This window comes from Eleutherodactylus coqui, chromosome 5 (genome assembly GCF_035609145.1).
Source record: "Eleutherodactylus coqui strain aEleCoq1 chromosome 5, aEleCoq1.hap1, whole genome shotgun sequence".
Lineage (NCBI taxonomy): Eukaryota > Metazoa > Chordata > Amphibia > Anura > Eleutherodactylidae > Eleutherodactylus > Eleutherodactylus coqui.
In genome coordinates, this window is record NC_089841.1 from 86786768 (window position 1) to 86808062 (window position 21295).

The 21295-nt window shown below is 41.6% G+C and overlaps 1 long non-coding RNA gene across 1 annotated transcript; it reads right to left on the reverse strand.

Moving 5' to 3' along the window:
* Positions 1-2099: 2099 nt before the first annotated feature.
* LOC136626917 (uncharacterized) lies at positions 2100-20855 on the reverse strand. Its single transcript, XR_010792712.1, has 4 exons — positions 20723-20855; positions 19154-19206; positions 8064-8111; positions 2100-2148 (listed from the first exon to the last, which is right to left on the reverse strand). It is a non-coding gene; the product is annotated as an uncharacterized lncRNA (long non-coding RNA).
* Positions 20856-21295: the final 440 nt, after the last annotated feature.

The following is a 21295-nucleotide window of genomic DNA, read 5'->3' on the forward strand; positions in this document are numbered from 1 at the left end:
ATCTGAAGTGACACCCAAATATTTGTCACCAGATCAACTTGAAGTTTCTCTTTCCGGATTCTGATAGAGGTGTCGTTGGTATCAATCACTTCACAGTCAAGAAACTCAGGCCTGAAAATAAAAAAAGATATCAATTTGTTACTTTATGAAATATATCAGTTTAATCCTTTTACCTAAAAGCTTTAGGGTTCCTCTCACTACAGTCAACTTCTTTCATAAGAGACCCTACATGTAATTGCTAACACCCCTGAGGAAGCAGCACCCAGACAAACATTTCTCAGCACCGTCCATTCGGGAAGCAGGAAAGGGGAATCCCCTAGGTGAACAGGCCGTCTTATGGCGGGAACCAAACAGCATCGACCGGACCCCATTAATTTTAAGAGGTCCGTTCGGTTTTCGCTCAGCTGCCTGCCATTTAACCACAATAAAAAGTGCTGCATGCATTGCTAGCTCCGCCATTTTGCGCCGCATCTGCAATGGAGCTTCCGACCGGACGTTCCAACACAGATGTGAAGGCAACTTAAATAAGACATTAGGGCTGGGGTTATTTTTTGGAAACAATTCTTTTAATATCATTTCATAAGAAAATACTGTTCCAGTAAAAAAAAACTGAAGTAAAATGGAACTGAAGCAAACTGAAAGCATTCTGCTTTTTTTTTTTAAACCCCATTGAAATTAATGGGGGAAAAACTGATCAGTTTATTTCAGGCTGACTTCACATGGGCGATAAAATCACGCAATATATGTGCGTTTCGAGGCGCACAAATTTTGCACAAATATGAACCCTATTCTTTTAAATGAGGTCATAGACAGGAGCGATTTTTCCCACATGGCACCACGATATAATGCTATGCGAGAAACAAATAGCGGCATGTTCTATCTAGCTGCGTGCTCTAGCGTTGCAGTGCCCATTGGTTTTTAATGGGGCTGGTGGCAGCAAAGCCAGCCCCATTGAAAGCACTGGGAAAAACTGTGAGATCCTCTGCTGCTGCTGTGACAGCCACACCAGAGGATTGCTTCTTCCCTAAAATGACGTGAGACTGTTTTCAAATGAAAACGCCTTGCATGAATGGGGAATTTACATCGTGGTGCCATGCAGGAACAAATCGCTCATGTGTATGGCCCCATTCATAGTAATGGGTTTCATATTTGTGCAAAATTAGTGCATCTCGCAATGCACAAATCTCACACATCCTTCTCCCCCATGTGAAACCGGTCTAAGTTTTACATCAGTTTCTCTGCTCCAAAAACGGAGTAGAGAGATGGAAACCCTGAACTTAGCCCTAACATAAATATGAAAGCAGGCTAATATGTTTGAGGAACTCATCACCGTGTTCTAGAGCAGTGTTTCGCAACTGCAGTTCTCAGGGACCCCCAGGAAGTCAAGTTTTCAGGATATCCTATAGTAAGAACACCTGTGGCAATGTCTGAGGCACTGATGATAATTACATCCCCTGTGCAACACTGAGGAAATCCTGAAAACATGACCTGTTGGGGGTCCCTGAGGATGGGAGTTGGGAAACCCTGACCTAGAGCAGTGGCGGCCAAACAGTGCATTGCAATTTACTGGTAGACTTCATAGTGGAACTCGTAAATGTTGATTTTTGACTACCAAGTTGTTCTTCAACAGAAAACTGTATTCCCATAGGTCAGTGTGCTTGTGACCTCCCTCTTCTAGTTAAACGCTTACTAGTAAATCATGTAGTAACCTGTGAATCTTCATCACTGTTATTAGATGGTACGGGTTTGACAGACTTCCTGATAGCTTATATGCACTCTAGGACATAGGTGGGCAAAGGGTGGGGGAATAGCACAAGCAAGTATTGAGAAGACATGGCTGTGAAACAAGTGCAATATAACTGACTGTGGCTGCTACCACTATTATGAGGGCACTGAGACATCTGTCCTTGGTTCCCCAGCAAATCCCCTAAATCCGGCTTTTATGTTGTAGAAGTTTGGCTTTGCCTATTCTAAAATGTAGGCACTAGTCTAGCATTGAGTCGACTTACCACACCAGATGTAACTTGTATCCTGTGGTTGTTGGTGATACAGAAGATGCATATGGCAACCAAGAACAATTCACATATAGTAATCGCTTTTCTGTGTTGAAAATTGAGTGACAGAAGAGTCCGTTGTTCCAGTCTGCATCTAGGAGAAGACGTTCCATTTACAAATGACACACACAACATTTTTTAACATAAAATACATTTTTTTCATAGAAATCTGTAGTATAATTGTGTGTTTTTCTTATAGGGTTTAACCCATGAGGACATTTTAAGGCATATGGATGTCATCAAGGGGATTACTGCACTGTATGAGTTGGAGTGAAGAGTTGCTAAAGGACCTGAGCTTCCCATGTATGGCAGTTCATCTCATACTACATGTGCAGCCAGCAGAATCTTCCTTAGTTAAAATCAGCGGTTTACTGAGGGTCTGAGGAGCAGTTGTGGCTCTTAGTTTAAAGGGATTATCTATAATAAAAAAATCTATTTACCCCCCCCCCCCATCTAATGGTGGCCATACACATCAAATGGATATCAGACAAGCCACCTGATTTCAGCAGGACTGGCCAATCCTCTAGTGTGCGGCAGCCTGCAGACTCTTACCTGATTGACTGATGTTGGGGAGATAAAGATCATTTTGTTTTTCGGAGATAAGCCACTGCGGAAGCAGTCTGGCATTGCTTTTCTCACCTCATCACATACAAAACACTTGCACGCCTGGCCAAGCTGAGCATGCATGTGTATGGGGGTGTAGGGCGAGACAGCTATCAAAAGAACAAGCATTTGACCGACAGCTGTCTTATTTGTACGGGCTGCCGAAGCTGGATCCTGGCATTTCATTATTACAGCAAAGGAACTATATTTAATAGTAGAAGACAATGTCCAATGAAACATCTACTTTCATAGTCAGATCACATAAGGGTACACCCTACATATTGAATATTCCATTGGATACATTCTATCATGTATATTACATTGGTAGAGTTACAGTTAATAAACCTTTTTATCTTATGCTCTTTTGTTCTTTTGTTATCCGTGAACACATCTTCTTTCATAGTCAGATCACATGCACTACGTAGTGCATTGCCGCACTTAAAAAAACCCTCCTGTGTGAGCCAGTGTGACCTTTCATTCTGCATAACTAACTAATAAGAGGAACTAATAGCTACATTTTTCCTTGTCTTTCCATCAAATAAATTGTTATAAATTAGGGCTCATGTCCACGGCCATGACGGACTCCGCCAGCGGAATATCACTGTGGAGTCCATCACGGCGCCTCCCAAAACCCCCATTCTTACCACTCCGGATCTGCCATACGCGTCCTGGATGGAGGGCCAGAGCGCATGCAGTGGAATTCCGTAGCGCGAGCATTGAGCTAACATTGAGTTATGAGGTTCAATAGAGATAGAATCAGCTGTGTGAATATGTAATAGAAATTGTCTTAATTTGGGGAAAAGAAAAATATAATTATAAACAAAAACAAAAATATTTATTTACAGTTCCCAATATAAATTAAATAAATGCACTGAAAATAAAATGCATTCCAGTTTTGAATCATGCATACGCACTGTATTGTCTTGGATTTGGGATATATACAGGATTTTTGCTATAGGGACAAGGTATTTCCCATTAGAATATATAGAGAGTGCTCATAGGGTTAAAATTCAGTTGCTGTTGTTTTAAATTGATGTGAATAGTCTATTTAAATCGAAGTGTATGGAGTGGATATTGAGGTGAACAAGAACCCATTTAAGGCTGCCTGTCCACGGGCGAGTTTGAATTGCGTTCCCTGCAGCGATAATCCGGCCGTGGGGAGCGCAGTGAAAGCTCTCCATAGCGTAGTTATGGAGAGCGCTTCCCCCTGTCCACGAGCGGAGAATCATTGCAATTCTCTGCTCGCGGATGGCAAATCGCAGCATTTTCCGCGATTCTCCACGGTCCTCCACGGTCAGCCTTTCTGTCAGAGAGGCTGACCAGCAGAGATCCGTCTGCCGGCTCCTGCTCCTGGGAGGCGGCTCCCACGGCAGAGATCCATCTGCCGGCTCCTGCTCCGAGGAGGCAGCTCCCGCGGCGGAGATCCGCCGCCGGATACCGCATTGCCCGTGGACGGGCAGCCTAAGGGTTTGAAATGTGTATTTAATGGCACGAATACTTTCAGGGCTTTTACTCACCAGCGTTTTTTAACACTGCGATATCGCTGCGTTTTTTTCAATGGGACTTTCTAATGTTAAAATTGCATCACGCAAAAATCGCAGAAGCACAAACTTGCGATTTTTGGGCGATGCGATTTTAACATTAGAAAGTCCCATTGAAAAAACGCAGCGATATTAGTGTTAAAAAAACGCTGTGGGTAGAAGCCCTTATAAAAAAGCAAGACACTTTTTTCAAGACAACCAAGTACACTATTTTGGATTTTGTTCTGTTTGTTTTTGGCCTGAGACGGAGTCAATTGGCCACGGGGATTCCCTTTTCCTGCTCCCTGAACTAAACAGGAAAGTGGAACCCCGAGCACAGATGTGAAACCACCCTTATTCTCTTACACTTTAATCATGACTTGGTTTGTTTCAATATCTTGTTTATGTTTATAACAAACTAGATAGCATTTTATATCAGTCTGTATCGCCTTGTTTTACAGTACTTGACCACTGATGGAAATAGCAGTCTTCTGAAAGTGAGAATCAGAAAGTTGTGGGTGTTTAGATTTCCATTTCTCACTTTGTTATCTTTGATACAATTCTGACTAGCTGTTTAATCCAAGCATGCAGTTTATCCGGTATCTATCAGATCTTGTTATGTGTTCTTATCTCGCACCATTTCTCTACCTCTACACACTGGGGCAAGAAGCATTTTACTAAGAAAAACTGATAAACTTATGTGGGGGTCCTTTCACTTAGGAAAAAGGCCATACTGACTAATACAAAGGCAGGTTAAATATACCAGTTTCCAGCAGGATGTGGACAGACCACAATGTCATGCAATGATGTTGCCGGAGAATGTGGTGTCAGTGTTTTATGTGGTATACTTAGAAGGTGCTGGGCAGCCGGCCAGATCTAACGGTATGGCCGTGTTCAATAAGGCTGTTAGCCAGCATGGTTCACCTTGCCTTATCTGCGTGCTTTTATAATACTAACAACTCACAGAGGACGGCCATACTTACTGGTATACTAATACAAAACACAAGGGCAGGTATAGACACCACCTCCCAGCAGCATGCAGAACAGGTAAGTTGCTATAATGAGGAACATTGCCCAGGTGGAATATAGTGATGTACAGCCACTCACCCACCTACTACATATTGGAGGGACGGCTTAGTAATATACTTGCACATAGATAAGGCATACAAAGAGTGTCAGTCCCACTGATACTACTGATACCAGGCATGCTTACAGGCTATTACTGACACCCCATACTCTTACTGATACCCCCATTCTCAGGGATGCCCCAAACCTTTCTGTTGCCTGAGGCAAAGTGAGAAATGGCAGTCCCCCCATCTTCCCTGCCTGATGATGTCGGGTTGCGTCGTTTGTATGGCTGGTAAAAAAAAAATACTGGTCTTCTTTACCAGGTCGGTGACTTACTGGCTAGGTACCACCCCTCTGAAGTGCTGCAGACTGCCGCCTGAGGTGACTAGCTTAGGTTGCCTCATGGTAGGGGTTTCCCTCTCACACCTGACACCTCAGGCTCCCCCAGCCAGCAGCTTACTGTAAAAGTAATGACAAATACTGATAAATCCAAGGTATTGTTTAATATTTTGGCCAAACTATACAAGCTCGCAGCCCATGTCAAAAGTCCTTTTTATCTTGCAAGTCCTTACACTAGCAGTACACACTAATCATAGAGAAGGGATACATCTATTCAAAAATCGTAGAGGGCGGCTATGCTTCCTTCATAACATTTTGGCTTGTCCACATTCTGCTGGAAAATGGTATTTTAGCCTACCCTTGCATCAGTAATTATAGCCTTTTTCTGTGATATGAAGGTGTATACCGCTGTACGAGATGTGAGCGCATTGCATGTTTGGAAGCCCAGATCCTGGATCTAAATGTGCAGCTTTCAGCACGGAGATCGAGTGGCAATATGCAAAGGAGTTTGCTGCACACTGAGCAGGCACTCACTAGGGTAGATGTGGGGGTGGATGGTATTTGGGAGTGCAGGACAATCAGCCAGCTAGCTTGTTGACAGTTAGGAGGGGTAGAGGGAAGAGATCCAGGGTCACTAGTTCTGAACTAGCACCCCCCCCAATAGTTTGCAAAGTTGGTAGAGGAGGGGGATGCCATTACAGGATTAGCACTGCTACAGCACGGCATGGCCTCTGACCCTCAGTAGGAGGTCTGCTCCAGGAAGAGGGGAATAGGAGAGCAGGGCAGGCTAGACAGGTCCTAGTGGTGGAGGACACAATTATTAGGGGGACAGACAGGGCAATCTCATCGGGACTGTCGAATGGTGTGTTGTCTTCCTGAGGCCAATTTCACACGGGCGAGTGCGATATCAGACTGAGAACATGTGATTTCCATGCACATATGAGGCATTTTGTGTTAAAAATGCCTCGCATTGGGTCAGGAGGATCAGCAAGTGTTCAATGGGAAACCTTCCATTGCACCAATGACAAAATTAGATGTAGGTGGAAGGTTCTTAAAAACGATTTCAGGGACCTAGAATGTAAGCTAAAGGCAAGGACCTTTTCAAAGTAGCATTTTCTGATATACTACCTGTACCACGTGCCACATAAGAAAGGCAGCCGGAGATTAGGGATGTAAACAAATGGCTACAGGTTCTTCTATAGGGATGGGCTGCATCTCAATGCGAAGGGTGCAGCTGTGCTGTGAAAGAAGCTAGCTAGAAGGTTGGAGTAGTGTTTAAACTAGGTTAGGACCATGGTCCGGATGTCACGTCCTGTCTTGAGCAGGAAGTGTAGGTGAAGCCCAGCGCTCACACTGATTTCAATGCGAGTTAAGCCGGTGCTCCGGCTTCCTCCTCGGACCACTGATGACGATGTCCGGCATGCTGCACTGACAGTGGGTCTAATGATCAGCCGATGGAGGAGGGTCCAAAGTAATGGACTCTCATCCATGAAATACTGATGACCTAGCCAACTATACCCACTATGTTACTATGTTATGTTACTATGAAGTAATTTTGAGACTAATTTTCTGTGATTGATTCTTCACCCGTTTTACCCTTAATACCCCCATCACGCGAGTACTTAGTTGTCTGGTACAGACCTCTTTAATTTTTGATTATAGATGTAGCAAAGTTTAATTTGACACTTAATTACGTAGTAAAATAGACTATGGTACAGAAGTTTTTCTTGCATTCTCAACAGCTTTTATATGGCTTTTGTTTTGTTAAGATAGGATAACATGATATTAGCAAGTTATCAGCTTTCAGTTACACTTTGCTACATCTGTATCTAAACATATGGAGTCCACACTTGGTAATGGGTCCACTGGTTTATAGCAGCTGTGCTCTCACTTCTACTGCCAACAGGTTACCTGTGTGCCCAAATCAAAGGATGAGAACATCCTCTAGAGAGCAATTACCAGATTAACCCTTGTCCTGCGAGCTTAAAAGGGAAGATTTCTCAAGAGTATCTCCGGGTTAAAATGGATATAACTGTATAAATGAAGATTAGTATGAGAAGCAATTGGTACCTCCAACATTACGACTAAAGATACACCTTCAGTAGCTTTTAGTCAAATGCTCGGTTTGGCTGAAAGGTTCATGTGATTTCTGTGGGGAGATTGAAGAAACACATAGTCAGACTCCTCTAGTGTCGGTCTATCTCCAGGTAGAACAAAAGGATCGGGTGTGCATGCTGAACATGCCCAACTGAATGGGACTGAGCTGCAATATCGGGCACAGTCACATACAATGCCTTGTATGGACTAAAGTGACAGTGGCGCTCAACTAATCTGCGGGGATCCTTAGTGGTGGACCCTGAGGATTGGTCATCAATAATTTAGTGCCACAAAACAGCTTTATTAGCTGTATTTGTCAGGACAGGTTTTTGACGCATCACAAACAACATTGACAAGTTCAGTAAATTATAGCATAACGTACCTAGAGACTCAGGACAGTCTACAATACCATCACAGTTTTGTGGAAGTCCTGAATAAAAAGAATAAGAGGTCTGTCATTAGGCAATAGTATGACCCGAATCCATCACACTGTTATCCTCTTAGAAAAGTTGTCCCATGACGACCCTGTACATATTTGGGCATATGTGCTTCCTGGAAACCCTCACTTTTTTAGCCATATTGAAAGGCAGCTACTCTCATGGATTTGGCCCAGGTATGTATTACATAGTTTAAAAATAATGCACACAGAGAAGTGTACCATAGCTGTAAAGGCTCCTTCACATGGGCGTATATGTTCTTGCACATGTCTCAGCACAACGCATTTGCACTGAGAATGAGGCGCTTTTTCGTGCATATCGGCGCATTGTACTGTCCTTTTTTGCACACGCAGGGCATGTTCACATGACCAAGGGACACCCACCCACCTTGATTTAAAAGGCTATTTAGCCTAATGAGGTCCAGATTAGCCAAATGAGGTCAGTGTTTTTTTCTGTTGCATTCTATAGGGCCCTTTGGTGCGCATGTTCTATTTTTTTCGCGTAAGAAATATACATGCAAAAAAAGGGTAATTGATTTCAATTGTGTATTCTCACAAATCCACCACATAAACACATGCAACTAATAGGGCATATGGACTGGTGTGTTCATAAGACAAGCCTTTAGTGCTGGTATTTTAATGTTCAATCAATTTTTATTAACGTAGAAAGTTAGGTAACAATCGTATAGAGACAGGGTCATACATTCCATATAATGTTTAAGTAAAGATTAATAAGATAACATAATGAACATCATTAATATGGGATTAGCACAACTTCCTTGTGGGATACTTTGTTGTGTATTGAAATCTCACAAACATGTGATAACGGTGGGGGTTGAGGGACGGGGGTGGGAAGGGTAGGAGGGGGGGGGGGAGAGGGAGGGGGGGGGGGGAACCATGGGGGAAGGGAGTCCATGCTTGAGCAAAGCGGAATCTTCCAAATTCTTAGAATACACAAAGGGTATGAAAGTCAAGAAAAGAAAAGGAAAAAAAAAAAAATTTTTCTCCTTCTGTTCCTTCTCTGTAAATGCATTGGTTTCCCGTACCGGATGTTCTGGATGGAGATATTATGGTTTTAAATTTAATAAAGATTGGTGTGGGTAGAAGCGTTTTATCCAAGGGTCCCATGTTTCCACAAATCCAGGTATTTTATTTTCTCTTAAAGCGTGAATTTTTTCCATATTCATGTGTTCTGACACCAATTGTGTTATATCCCCTAGGGAAGGTATGTGGTGAGATCTCCAGTTTCTCACTATCAGGAGCTTACATGTCATCAAACAGTGGGTGATGAGTTTTCTGGATTTTGGGGGCACTCCCTCTACCCCCAGCAGGAGTAGAGGCATATCCGGCTCAAATGAGATAACAACTCCCGTCATTGATTTTAAGAGTTGTAGGAGCTCTCTCCATACTTCGTTAATTTTTGGGCAACTCCAGAATATGTGCAGAAGGGAGCCTCTTCTCCCACAATCTCTCCAGCACAAATCTGAGGATTCAGGAAAGAAATCTGCCAGCCTCACCGGGGATCTATACCAACGGGTAGATAGCTTGTAGTGAACTTCTATTAATGTAGCGCATAAAGATGATTTGTTTGCCCATTTGTATGAATGGTTCCATTGTTCTATAGAATATGATCTGCCTATTTCTTTTTCCCAATTCAGGGTATGCGCTCTTTTCTTTTGGTTGGGCTGTGAGCTGGATTCTCCGCAAAATATCTCGTAAATATCTTTCAGGGGAGTTTTGTGCGGCGAGGGATTGAAGAGGAGATTTGTTAGTATTTTAGGTAAGGAGGTTCTTCGAGATGTCAAAGTAGGCCATCTGCTTTTAAGCTGGGAATATAGAAGAAAGTCTCCTCCTTGTAGCCCATACTCGTTTTGGAGTTGGTAAAAGGTTTTCATTTTGTTTCCCTCAGCTAAGTCCTCAATCGTTTCGATTCCTTTTAACCTCCAGCTTCTGGTGTGTATAGTGTTGGGTTCAAATTCTGTGCATCCCAATGGAAGGGGTATAGATGTTCTGGGGAGGAATTCCCCCATGATCTGAAGAATGTGTTTCCATATAACTAATGTGTTTGCTATTATTGGGTTTGTTATTGGATTAGTTCTCCAGTTTAAGGAAGTTGCCAGTAATAGTTCTTTTAAGGTTCCTCCTCTCAGGCTGTTTTGTTCAATAGATAGCCAACTGATTCCTGTTTGGGAAGTTCCCCAAGGTCTTGTCTGTAGGATGATGTTGGCTTCGTAGTAAGCAGCTATGTTGGGAACTCCTAGGCCTCCTTTCCTTTTGGGGGTATATAAAATAGTGGCGGCGACTCTGGGACTTTTATTATTCCAAATAAAGGACATAAGTTGTTTTTGTAGTTCTTTTAATAGTTTTGGACTACATCTTAGTGGAATAGTTCTAAAAATATATAAGATCTTAGGCAGTATCATCATTTTGTAAGTGACTATTCTGCCCATCCAAGTTAGTTCTGTTTTACTGAAATTGTTCAAATCTTGGTGGATAGTTTGTATAAGTTGAGATATGTTATTATCCATTATATTTATTATGGGGGTATTTATGGTCGTTCCCAAATATTGGATGCCTCCTGGGTCCCACTCAAATGGGAATTCCTCTTTAATTATTGTTTTTAAATTAGAGTGAAGGTTAATGGGAAGAACCTTAGATTTGGTCGGATTAATTTTATAATATGACATCTTTCCGAAATTGAGTAGAAGTTTGTAAACCTCTCTCAGTGAGTTTAACGGAGATGAGAGCATCAATACGATGTCGTCGGCAAATAGTCCTATTTTTTGGTCCCTACCCGCCAGCGGGATCCCTTTTATCTTTTCGTTGAGTCTAATAGCTTCTGCTAGTGGTTCAATTGTTAATATAAATAGAGTAGGCGAAAGAGGGCACCCCTGTCTGGTGCCGTTGGATATTAGGAATGGGTCTGACAGGACTCCATTTGTGAGGACTCTCGCCGACGGGGATCTATATAGAGCATGGATAGCTGATAGTATATTTCCCTCAAGTCCAAATTTCTCCAAAGCTGAGAAGGCATACCCCCAGTGAAGTCTGTCGAATGCCTTCTCCGCATCCAAGGTTAGGAGCAGAGAAGGCAAACGAGAGCTCTCCACCTCTCCAACCACATCAATCAGCCGGCGGGTGGCGTCTGATGCCTGTCTTCCCTTGACAAATCCCGCTTGGTCGGTGTGTATGAGATAGGGTGTAACTTCTAATAATCTCAGGGAGAGGATTTTTGCATAAATTTTGGTGTCATTATTAAGAAGAGAAATAGGTCGAAAATTAGCAGGGGTAGTCGGATCTTTCCCCGGTTTGGGGATAGTTACAATAGTAGCCTGCAGCATCTCGGCAGGGAGATGTCCAGTGAGCATCGCTTTGTTGTATATATCTGCCATGTGGGGGATTAGTGTTTCTTTGAAAATTTTAAAATACTCACACGAGAAACCGTCGGGCCCCGGTGCTTTATCTTTTTTAGTTTTGTTTATGACTTGACCTATTTCTTGTTGTGTGATTTTGGAGTTAATCTTATTTAGTTGTTCTTCATTTAATTTTGGTAACTGTAGAGCTGATAGGAATGAGTCTATAGCTTTATCTGAGGGCGGGTGGACTTCAGGGTTTTTATTTAAATTATATAAATTTTCATAAAATTTTCTGAACTGTTCTGCTATGTCTTTAGGGTGTAGTATTTTGTTTTTTGAGGTCTGGTCTATCACGAAGGGAATCTTAGACTTGACTCTTTTTTGTTTGATTTTGTTTGCCATCCATTTAGTGTTCTTATTTGCTTCCGTATAATATGTGGTTTTCATTAGTTTTGTGTTTTTTTCGAATTCATCTATTAGGATGTTACGAACTTTGAGTCTGGCGTCTCTTATGAGTTTACTATTTGAGGGGGTGTGAACAGTCTGGGTATGGTTTTCTAAGGCTTTCAGTTCTTCTAGGGCTGTTTTCAACAGAGCGCTTTTCTCTTTTTTGTAAATGGACCCCTGTTGGATCATAGATCCTCTAATAACTGATTTGTGTGCATTCCAGAGCGTGAAACGGCACATATCTGGGGTATCATTATATAGAAAATATTCTTTTAATGCTTCTCTAATTTTTTGTTGGAATTTGGGGATTTTCATTAGAAAAGTGTTGTTTCTCCAAGTATTGGAAACAGTTACCGGGGGGCCTACTTTTAATTTCAGCGAGATCGGCGCATGGTCCGACCAGGTTGTAACTCCTATTTTGGCTTCTAGACTTTTGTTTAATATATGGAAATCTCCCAGAAACATATCTATTCTAGACGATGAATTGTGTCGGAAAGAGTAAAAGGTGAACTCCTTGGAGTTAAGATTCAACACTCTAAAAATGTCAAATAACTCATTGCTTTGGATCCAAGATGACAAGCAAGTTCCTCTATTTCTGTCTGGGTGGGTGGAGTCCAGTAAACTGTCATTGATTGCATTGAAATCCCCACATATCAACAGAGTGCCCCTCTGGACTTTCCTAATTTTCCTCGTCACCCTGTTCAAGAATCTAATTTGCTGTGAGTTTGGAGCATATATGTTGGCCAGGGTGACAAGGAACCCCTCAATTTTACATATTAAAATTAGAAATCTACCTTCCAGGTCTTTGATTTCCTCCAGCATCTGAAAGTCCAGCGAATCTTTAACGGCAATCATAACACCGGATCTTTTCTTGGGTGCGTTGGCAAGAAAGCATCTGTTAAATCTAGGGTGTTCAATCTTTGGGTGGTTTGAAGCTTTTAGATGAGTTTCTTGAACACATAAGATGTCTGTTTGCGATGACATAGCTTCTCTCCATAAGCAGGATCTCTTATATGGTGAGTTCAAGCCTCTAGTGTTCAAAGAAGTAATTTTCAGGTCCATCTTGTTTCCTGATTTGTTGCTTTAATTTTGGGTTGGATCTCTAGGATAATTTTTAAGGTTTTCAGAACATTTCCAGTCCAGTGGAGTGAGAGGAAGGAGTTGGGTTTTTGTGCGGAAGTTATCCTCAGGTGTAGAGTCAGGTAAAGATATTGCATGGAGAAGGAGCTGGGGAATAGAGTAACTTGGAGGGGCTGGAGAAAGTCGGTACATGTAGCTGTTAGAAACTTGAAGTTGAAATAAACTTGGAGGGACCTGTCCTTCATTGGGTTTTAAGGCCCTAGGGAGGTCTAGTTTGGGGGTAAAGTTCAGCCTGTGCCCAAGCTTTTTTTATGCGTTGGTGCCCAGGGTAAAGACGCGATTTGGTCTTCTTGATGGTATTCAACGATGGGGTGTCTTGTTTTTGTTTGATTTGTTGTACTGTTTACGAGACCAGTCTTTGGGTACGTAAGGTTGTCTTTCTTGGGGTTCTAGGATGTTCCATTCTTTGAGAAGGCGCGAACCTTCTTCGTAGGTGAGGGCAGTGATGATTTTTCCGTCTTTATTAATATGTAGTTTAGTGGGGAAACCCCATCTGTATGTTAGGTTATTTTCTCTCAGAGCTCTTGTTATGTTTATGAATTTCTTCCTGGCCAGCATTGTAGTCTGGGAAAAATCTGCGAAGATACTAATGTTGCTGTAAGGGGGGGGGGAGGTCTTTGGTATTTCTGGCTGCTCTCATCAAATTTTCTTTTGTCTGGAAAAAATGCACTCTGGCGATAACATCCCTTGGAGCGTCTTCGGGGATGTTTTTGGGCTTTGGGAGCCTATGTATCCTGTCCAGGATGCGTTCGTCTTTTTTTGAATTGGGGAGGAGAATTTTAATTAATTCTTGCACGAAATCGTTTAGTTCTTCAGTTTTCACTGTTTCAGAAATACCTCTGAGTTTTATGTTATTACGCCGACTACGATCTTCAAGGTCGGCCATTTTGTTTTTCAAATAATTAACTTCCTCCTCTAGCTTGTAGTGAGCGTCGATAAGCTCGTTATGTGAGCTGGTTAATTCCCCGGTTTTATTTTCCAGGTGATCGACTCTCTCTTCCAAGACAGTGAGGTTTCTGTCTATTTTACTATTGATGTCGGCAAGATCGCTTTTAATAGAGCTTTTTAGAGCAATGACCAGGTCTTTTATAAAGCTCTGTGTAGCCATTTGGTCAGAGCATTCAATATTTAGTAGTGGATCTGTATTTTCTCCTATCTCTGAGCTCTCTTCTTCTACATGGTTAATAACTCTAGATGGGGGGTCTTTCTTTAGCCTCCTTTTTTCAGGGCTTTGGCTGGGGGAACTTATGGCTCTTTTATCCTTATTGTGTGAGGGGGCTGCCTGTGGAGAGGATGGCGCCTGCCCTCCCCCCTCCTCCTCTGTCTCGGTGGCTGCCTGTGACTCTGGACTTTCTCTCCCTGCTGAGTTAATGTACACTGAAGTGTCGGCATGTGGGGAGTTTTCTGCTGTAGCAGAGCGCTGTGGAGCGGGCTGTCTAGGGGTTTTTCTTACCGCTGTATCCTGCGGACCCTGCGCTCTCTTCATCTCTTCTCCTCCGGAGCTGCTGCAGGCTGCCTCCGCCATCTTGTCCTCCTCCGTACCGCGCGCTGGATAGAAATCTGTTAGGCGCTTCGGTCCTGTCTTCCCGGTTCTCCTCCGGGACGCCATCAGCTGGGGGTAAGTTCCGCTGCCTCCTTGTAGCTTCTGTGTGTGTTTTTTATGCCCTGGGCAGGCTTTTGGTTGCTATTTATCGGGCTTGAGCGCGGAGCTGCTCAGAATGCGACTTGCATCGGCTCCGTCAGGCCACGCCTAGTGCTGGTATTTTGAACCTTAAAGGGTTTGTTTGCTTTTGACAATCTCTTCTTGCTAGAAGGTACTCAAGCAAGAGAGAGAGAGATTATTCAAAAAGATCTAGAAAAGCTTGAACAGTGGGCGGTGACTAACAGAATGGTATTTGACAAGGAGAAATGCAAAGTCTTACATTTGGGCAAGAAAAATGAAAAAAGCACATACAGAATGGGAGGAATTTAGATAAGCAACAGTACATGTGAAAAAGACTTGGATATACTAATAGATCATAGACTGAACATGAGTTAACAATGTGATGCAGCAGCGAAAAAGGCTAATACAATTCTGGGATGTATTAAGAGAAGCATAGAGTCTAGATCATGTGAGGTAATTATCCTCCTCTATTCTTCCTTAGTCAGACCTCATGTGGAATACTGTGTCCAGTTCTGGGCACCCCGATTTAAAAAAGACATAGACAAACTGGAGCAAGTTCAGAGAAGAGTTACCAAGATGGTGAGCGGTCTGCAAATGATGTCCTATGAGGAACGGTTAAAGGATGTGGAAATGTTTAGCTTGCAAAAAAGAAGGCTGAGAGGAGACTTAATAGCTGACTACGAATATCTGAAGGGTTGTCACAGTGCAGAGGGATCAGCCATATTCTTATTTGCACAAGGAAAGACTAGAAGCAATGGGATGAAACTGAAAGGGAGGAGACACAGATTAGATATTAGAAAAAACCTTCTGACAGTGAGGGTGATTAATGAGTGGAACAGGTTACCACGGGAGGTGGTGAGTTCTCCTTCAATGGAAGTGTTCAAACAAAGGCTGGACAGACATCTGTCTCGGATGATTTAGTGATCCTGAACTGAGCAGGGGGTTGGACCCGATGACCCTGAAAGTCCATTCCAACTCTACCATTCTAGGATTCTACTCTTAGCAATAATCTGGTCACAGAATGCCCTACTGCTAGGACCCCCAGTGATGAGCTTTAAATTCTGAGAAACCTGGAAGTGAAAGTTGCCATACACAATTAGATAGCTAAAGGCCAAATGCCTTCTGACATCTTACAAATGATGCTCAGCTGAATGTACGTGTTCTCAATGCAGAGAGGGGAATAAGCCAATGTCAAACACGTCTGAAGATGACTTATTACCCTTGAGAAGAAAAAGATCTGGCATGATGAAATGTAACATGCCCTGACATAGGTTATTTGAGGAGAGTCGGGACAAATCTGTACACATTAGTTGGCTGGCCAGTCCTGCCAACATTGTATAGCGACACCTTAAAGGGGTGTTCCAAATCTGAGCTGAGATTGAAAACTGCTGCCATGGTTACTGGCCACTTGGCTGGAGCCTACAGAAATAGCCAAGCTCTTAACCCAGCGCAGTTTCCGTAGCTCCCATTCACTTCAATGATAACTACGGAAACAGCGCTCGGATCTTTCTGAGGGGTGGTCGGCACAGAGCTTCGGATTTTCCCATCTTAACCATGAAAAGCCGAGCTGCAAATACTCCTTTAAGTGCTTAATATTATCACTGGATTGTCTGTGTAATGCAGGACAAGCAGGTCCTCCAGAGCTAGAGACACGCTTTTGTAACTGCTCTCAATGTTGGACTGGACCACTGGGGGAGCAATCTGTGGGCCTGAGCTCCTAATACACTTGTAAAAAGGTCGAAATTTCAGTGGGGGCTATGACCCTTAACATAGTACTTGAGTTTGGCACAGTGACTTAAATTGACTCTGAAATATTGAACTCGACCAGAGGTTTACTAAGATTAAGTCAACTAGCATACTTGTTACATTTTCTAACAGAGGACATGAGCTTTGTGGTTACACACAGACTTGTGCAACAAACTTTGAGGGTTACACACAGTATTGTGGTACAGAACTTGGTGGTTATCAGGTGGTATTTGGTGGCCTACTTTCTAAATACATAGTATGACAACACTATTTGTGAGTATAGTATTTGGAGGTATTTATAAGCCTAGTTTATGAATGAATTATTTAGGTTCTGTTCATGCGTCATTTTTGTCTGTGTTGATGCTCTACATCATACGTTTATCTCTAATGGAAGCCTCTGAAGTATGCCACTGTATAAAAAAAAAATCTGAATTTCTGCCTTCTCCATCTGGTGTGTTGCTGCATAGTTCTCTGATTTGTACTGTATGCAATTAGATGACTTGGATGCCACCGTAACACACCAGTCCAGAATAGGGCCCCTTAAACACTAGAAGCGGTCCTGACAGCAGTTAAATGAGAACAATACCTACAGCAGGTAAATTCTTCAATCTCTTCATAGACAAATAATTTGGAAACAAGCAGCCATATCACCTATTTCCAAATGATATAAAGAGAATTAATAAGGAGTCATTATTCTACATCTCCTTACACTCCACTAGTGAAATAGATGAAACTTCCCTTGATCAAGGGGTCCTTATACCCGTGGATCCTGTTTACTACTATCTAGGTGGTCCACCTAAAGGTATCCAAAAAACCTGTGCTAGATGACAGCTTTTAATTGTGGTTTTTCTCTATTGAAAAACTGCATTAAAAAAACTGCTTGCTTTTTTTAAAAAAACAACACATGGATTATTAAAAACCCCATTCACTTTTTGAAAAGCACATGCGTTTTTTGATGTGGTTTTTAATTGCGGTAAACACCACCTACTCCTCTGTACTCTAGCTATGTCTAAATGCACCACTATTCCTCCATCTACTCATGATCTCTACAACCTGAAACTACCTTTTTGCTATCAGCCTGACATGCTAGTCAGCTGGTCTTCCTGAACCTCTTTTTGTGATCTTGTATAATTTATTCCCCCATTTTCCTAACTTTATAATCTGCCTTCTTTAACTCTTTATTTCCTTGTTCAGTCTCTTGTTTTTACTGAGAAATGTTCGTTGTCACTAATCAAAGACTGAAATATATTATCTCGGCACTTTGGTAAAATAACACTGAGACATTTGTTAAAGGGATTGTCTAAGATTGCAAAGAAGGGTATCTTTTTTGTCCAGAAGTACTGCCACTCTTGTCAATTGCCTGTGTCTGGCATTGCAGCTCAGCCTTATTCACTGCATTACTAGACACAGCTTGTGGACAAGAGTAGTGCTGTTTGTGGGAAAAATTGTAGACATTCCCTGAATCGGCTCGCCAGCCATGTTAGAGGATCGGGATCAGGGTGACTTCACGGCGTCAGCCTTGGCCCATGTGAACCTGATGCTAATTTCATTTCGGTGCTGGACAATGATGGAAATGCTTCTCATTTGGTGTGTGGATTGATTGGTCAGCTAGGAGGTGTGTATCCCAGCTGGCCAATCAGCCTCAGTTTGTTATTCCGGCTCCTCCTCATAGAGGACACCGGTTATGTTCTTTTTCTGAAGGCATTTCTTGTGAAGTCGGCAGCTTATGGTCTAGTCCTAGTTCAGATAAGTCTTTTTGGTTATCAATTGTAACTGGAGTGTTTTTACATCTGATCTCTTGAATATTTGTGGTTCATGTACTTGTGTACATCTAGTTTTTCATATACTTGTGTAACATCTACTGTAGCCACATTCCCTGCTTCCAACTAGGGAGAGTCCGGGTCACCACAGATTCCTGACGTGAGATTGCCTTCATCAGTGTGTGTGCTCCACTTTTAGGTAGGGTCTCCTCACATTGGTTGGTTAGGTGTAGATTCCCCATTTCCCCTTGTTTTGGTTTATATATATATATATATATATATATATATATATATCATCTGCATTTGTATCTGTATATGTTATCTGCATTTGCACTGTGTGTATATATTCATTCTTTAAGGTCACGTAGATTTGCATTCAGTTTGGACATAGCATCCCCTTTAGGGTATATTCTCAAGTAGCGGAAATGCTGCAAACTCCACAGTATTTCTGCATACTAACCAGAGTCAAAATCCACAACGCTGCTGCTGATCATGTGATGTGAACTGGCATCACATGACCAGTGGCAGTGACACTCAGTAGCAGCTGCCAGTGTGAGCTGCGCTCCGGGTTCAGCAGCGGGCAGTATTGGGAGTTTTGAAACGCGCTTTCCAGGCGAAAATCAGGTGCGAATCTGTAGCCGATCCGGGGTCATAATCCACACCAATGGTGTAAATTTTGACTTGGTTTTGATATGGAAATACTGAGGATTTTGCCGTGCAATTTATTTCTGCTTCATGTGAATATACCCTTACTTATTAATTGTAACACTTTGTTTCCTTTGTTATTTCTATATTCATATTTTCCATTACTTTTTAATTTACGATTTTATAAAAAAATAAAAGATTGTGTCAAACATGTATATAGTGTAGTCATTGGAAATTATTTTAGACTTTACATATTATCATATACACATATCATCTTACCTGTCACAAGGCAGACAGCAAATAATAGCCCCAAAATGTGTTTCATGATTTTCCTAAGAGTAAAAGTCGGATATAAGAAGTAACATTAATTGAATTGTATATCAGTGCTGCATGCTGTAAAATGCAGGATGGCCAGAAGGAAACCAAACATACTCCATTGTACTCAATGGGGTCAGTTCTGCGCCATTCGGTTCTGTCATAAGGCAGATCCGTTTGGCCATCGGGCGCCATTTTCCTGTTCCTATAATGAAGCAGGAAAACAAAAATCCTTAGCACAAAAGTGAAAGAGCCCTTACCCACCTTTCCAATAATTACATATTTCATAGTAATAGTAGTGGAGTCTCAAACATAAGTCCTACTGTTGTTGTAAAAAATGGAACATATAGTAAACATACATATAACAGTCATATAAATGATTTCTAAACTGTGACAACCCGGCCTTACCTTACAGAATAGAGGCTGCCATGAATTCCCATATTCTATGCAAGGTGTTATAGTTGTCAGCATTTAGAAAGAAATCAAAGGTACTTTTAAGCAAGAACAGGAAGCTTGGCTGCAGTTTAGCTCCACGCCTCGTAAATAACATTTTTAAATACTGTATACGCTATCGTGAAATATACTGTATCATTCACATAAACAGTATCATATAGCATCCACATACATAAAGCATACAACAATCAAACAAATTCTGGATATGAAGTACTATGCAAAACTTTTAGGAAAAATGTAGAAAAGTAAAAATGCTTTCAAAAATAGAATTGTTGATATTTGTCTATTGTTATTTTTGTCTATTAACATAATACAAAGTGAATGAAGGAAAGAGAGATCTAAATCAAATCAATATTTGATGTAACCACTCTTTGTCTTCAATACAGCATCATTTCTTCTAGGTACACTTGCACACAGTTTTTGAAGGAACTCAGCCTGGAGGTTGTTCCAAACATCTTGGAGAACCAAGCACAAATCTCCTGTGGATGTAAGCTTTCTCAAATCCTTCTGTCTCTTCCTATAATCCCAGAAAGACTCAAATGATGATGAGATCATGGGATCTGTGGGGTCATATGATCACTTCCAGGTTCTTAATTGCACTGAAGATAGTTCTTAATGACATTGGCTGTATATTTGGGCTTGTTGTCCAACTGCAGAATAAATCTGAAGCCAATCAGACGCCTTCTGTTTTTGAAAAAATTCTTTCTTTGCAGCATTTTCTCTACACCTGCTTTAAACTTTTGCACATTACTGTATGCGACTGATGAATAAGGGATACAGCATCCAGATAAATAGTATCAAAAAGCATCCACATAAAGCATGCAGCAGTCAACTAAATAGTGCAAACAGAGGGCAAGTAGCAGATACACCTGGCAGGTAATTAATAGGTACAACATTTAGGTAAATGGAGCCTACAGAGTTGGGATTGTTGGCAAGTGAAAGGGTTGCATTATTGAATTGTATTTTCCTGTGGCTCCTCTACTCTCATCTACTTTTTTGATTTGGTCATAAATATTAGGGAATTGCTTAATATAACAGATACATTGAATTACACTGGCAATAAGCTATATAGTATCTTACCTTTTCCCACACATCACCCACACCCTTCTGTAGTTATTGAGGTGATGAATTCTCTCGAGTTCTGCAGGTTCTATAGAGTTTAGTAGATACGATTAACCACAGATAACAAATCGCTTGTGGAAGGGACCTGTGGTGAGTTGTGATGTGCATCTGAATCTAGTAACAAGTGCATCTGTATCTGCCTCTCCAAAGCAGATATGACAAGGACAGAGGACATCCCACAAAGTACATCCCACCCCCGGTGATATTTGTAGCTTATAGTTAGGTCTTTTTCTTTAATACCTCTGGCATTACTGATCATAATAGTCTATAAATAAAATGTGATATATTGTATTATGTAATGTGTAGGAAACACGTACACATCCATAAATATATATCACATTTCCCATAAAAAACTAACTGTATTTAGATGCAATTTATACCAAGGGATACATATACATTACAATGGCACTAATAAAGCTTCAAATGAGTCCTTCACGCCATATTACTCATACATAATGTACTGTGCAACAAGTGATGAGTGATACTTCGAAGGTCACTGGTTCACCGGAGAATAAAGTTCCCTTTATGAAA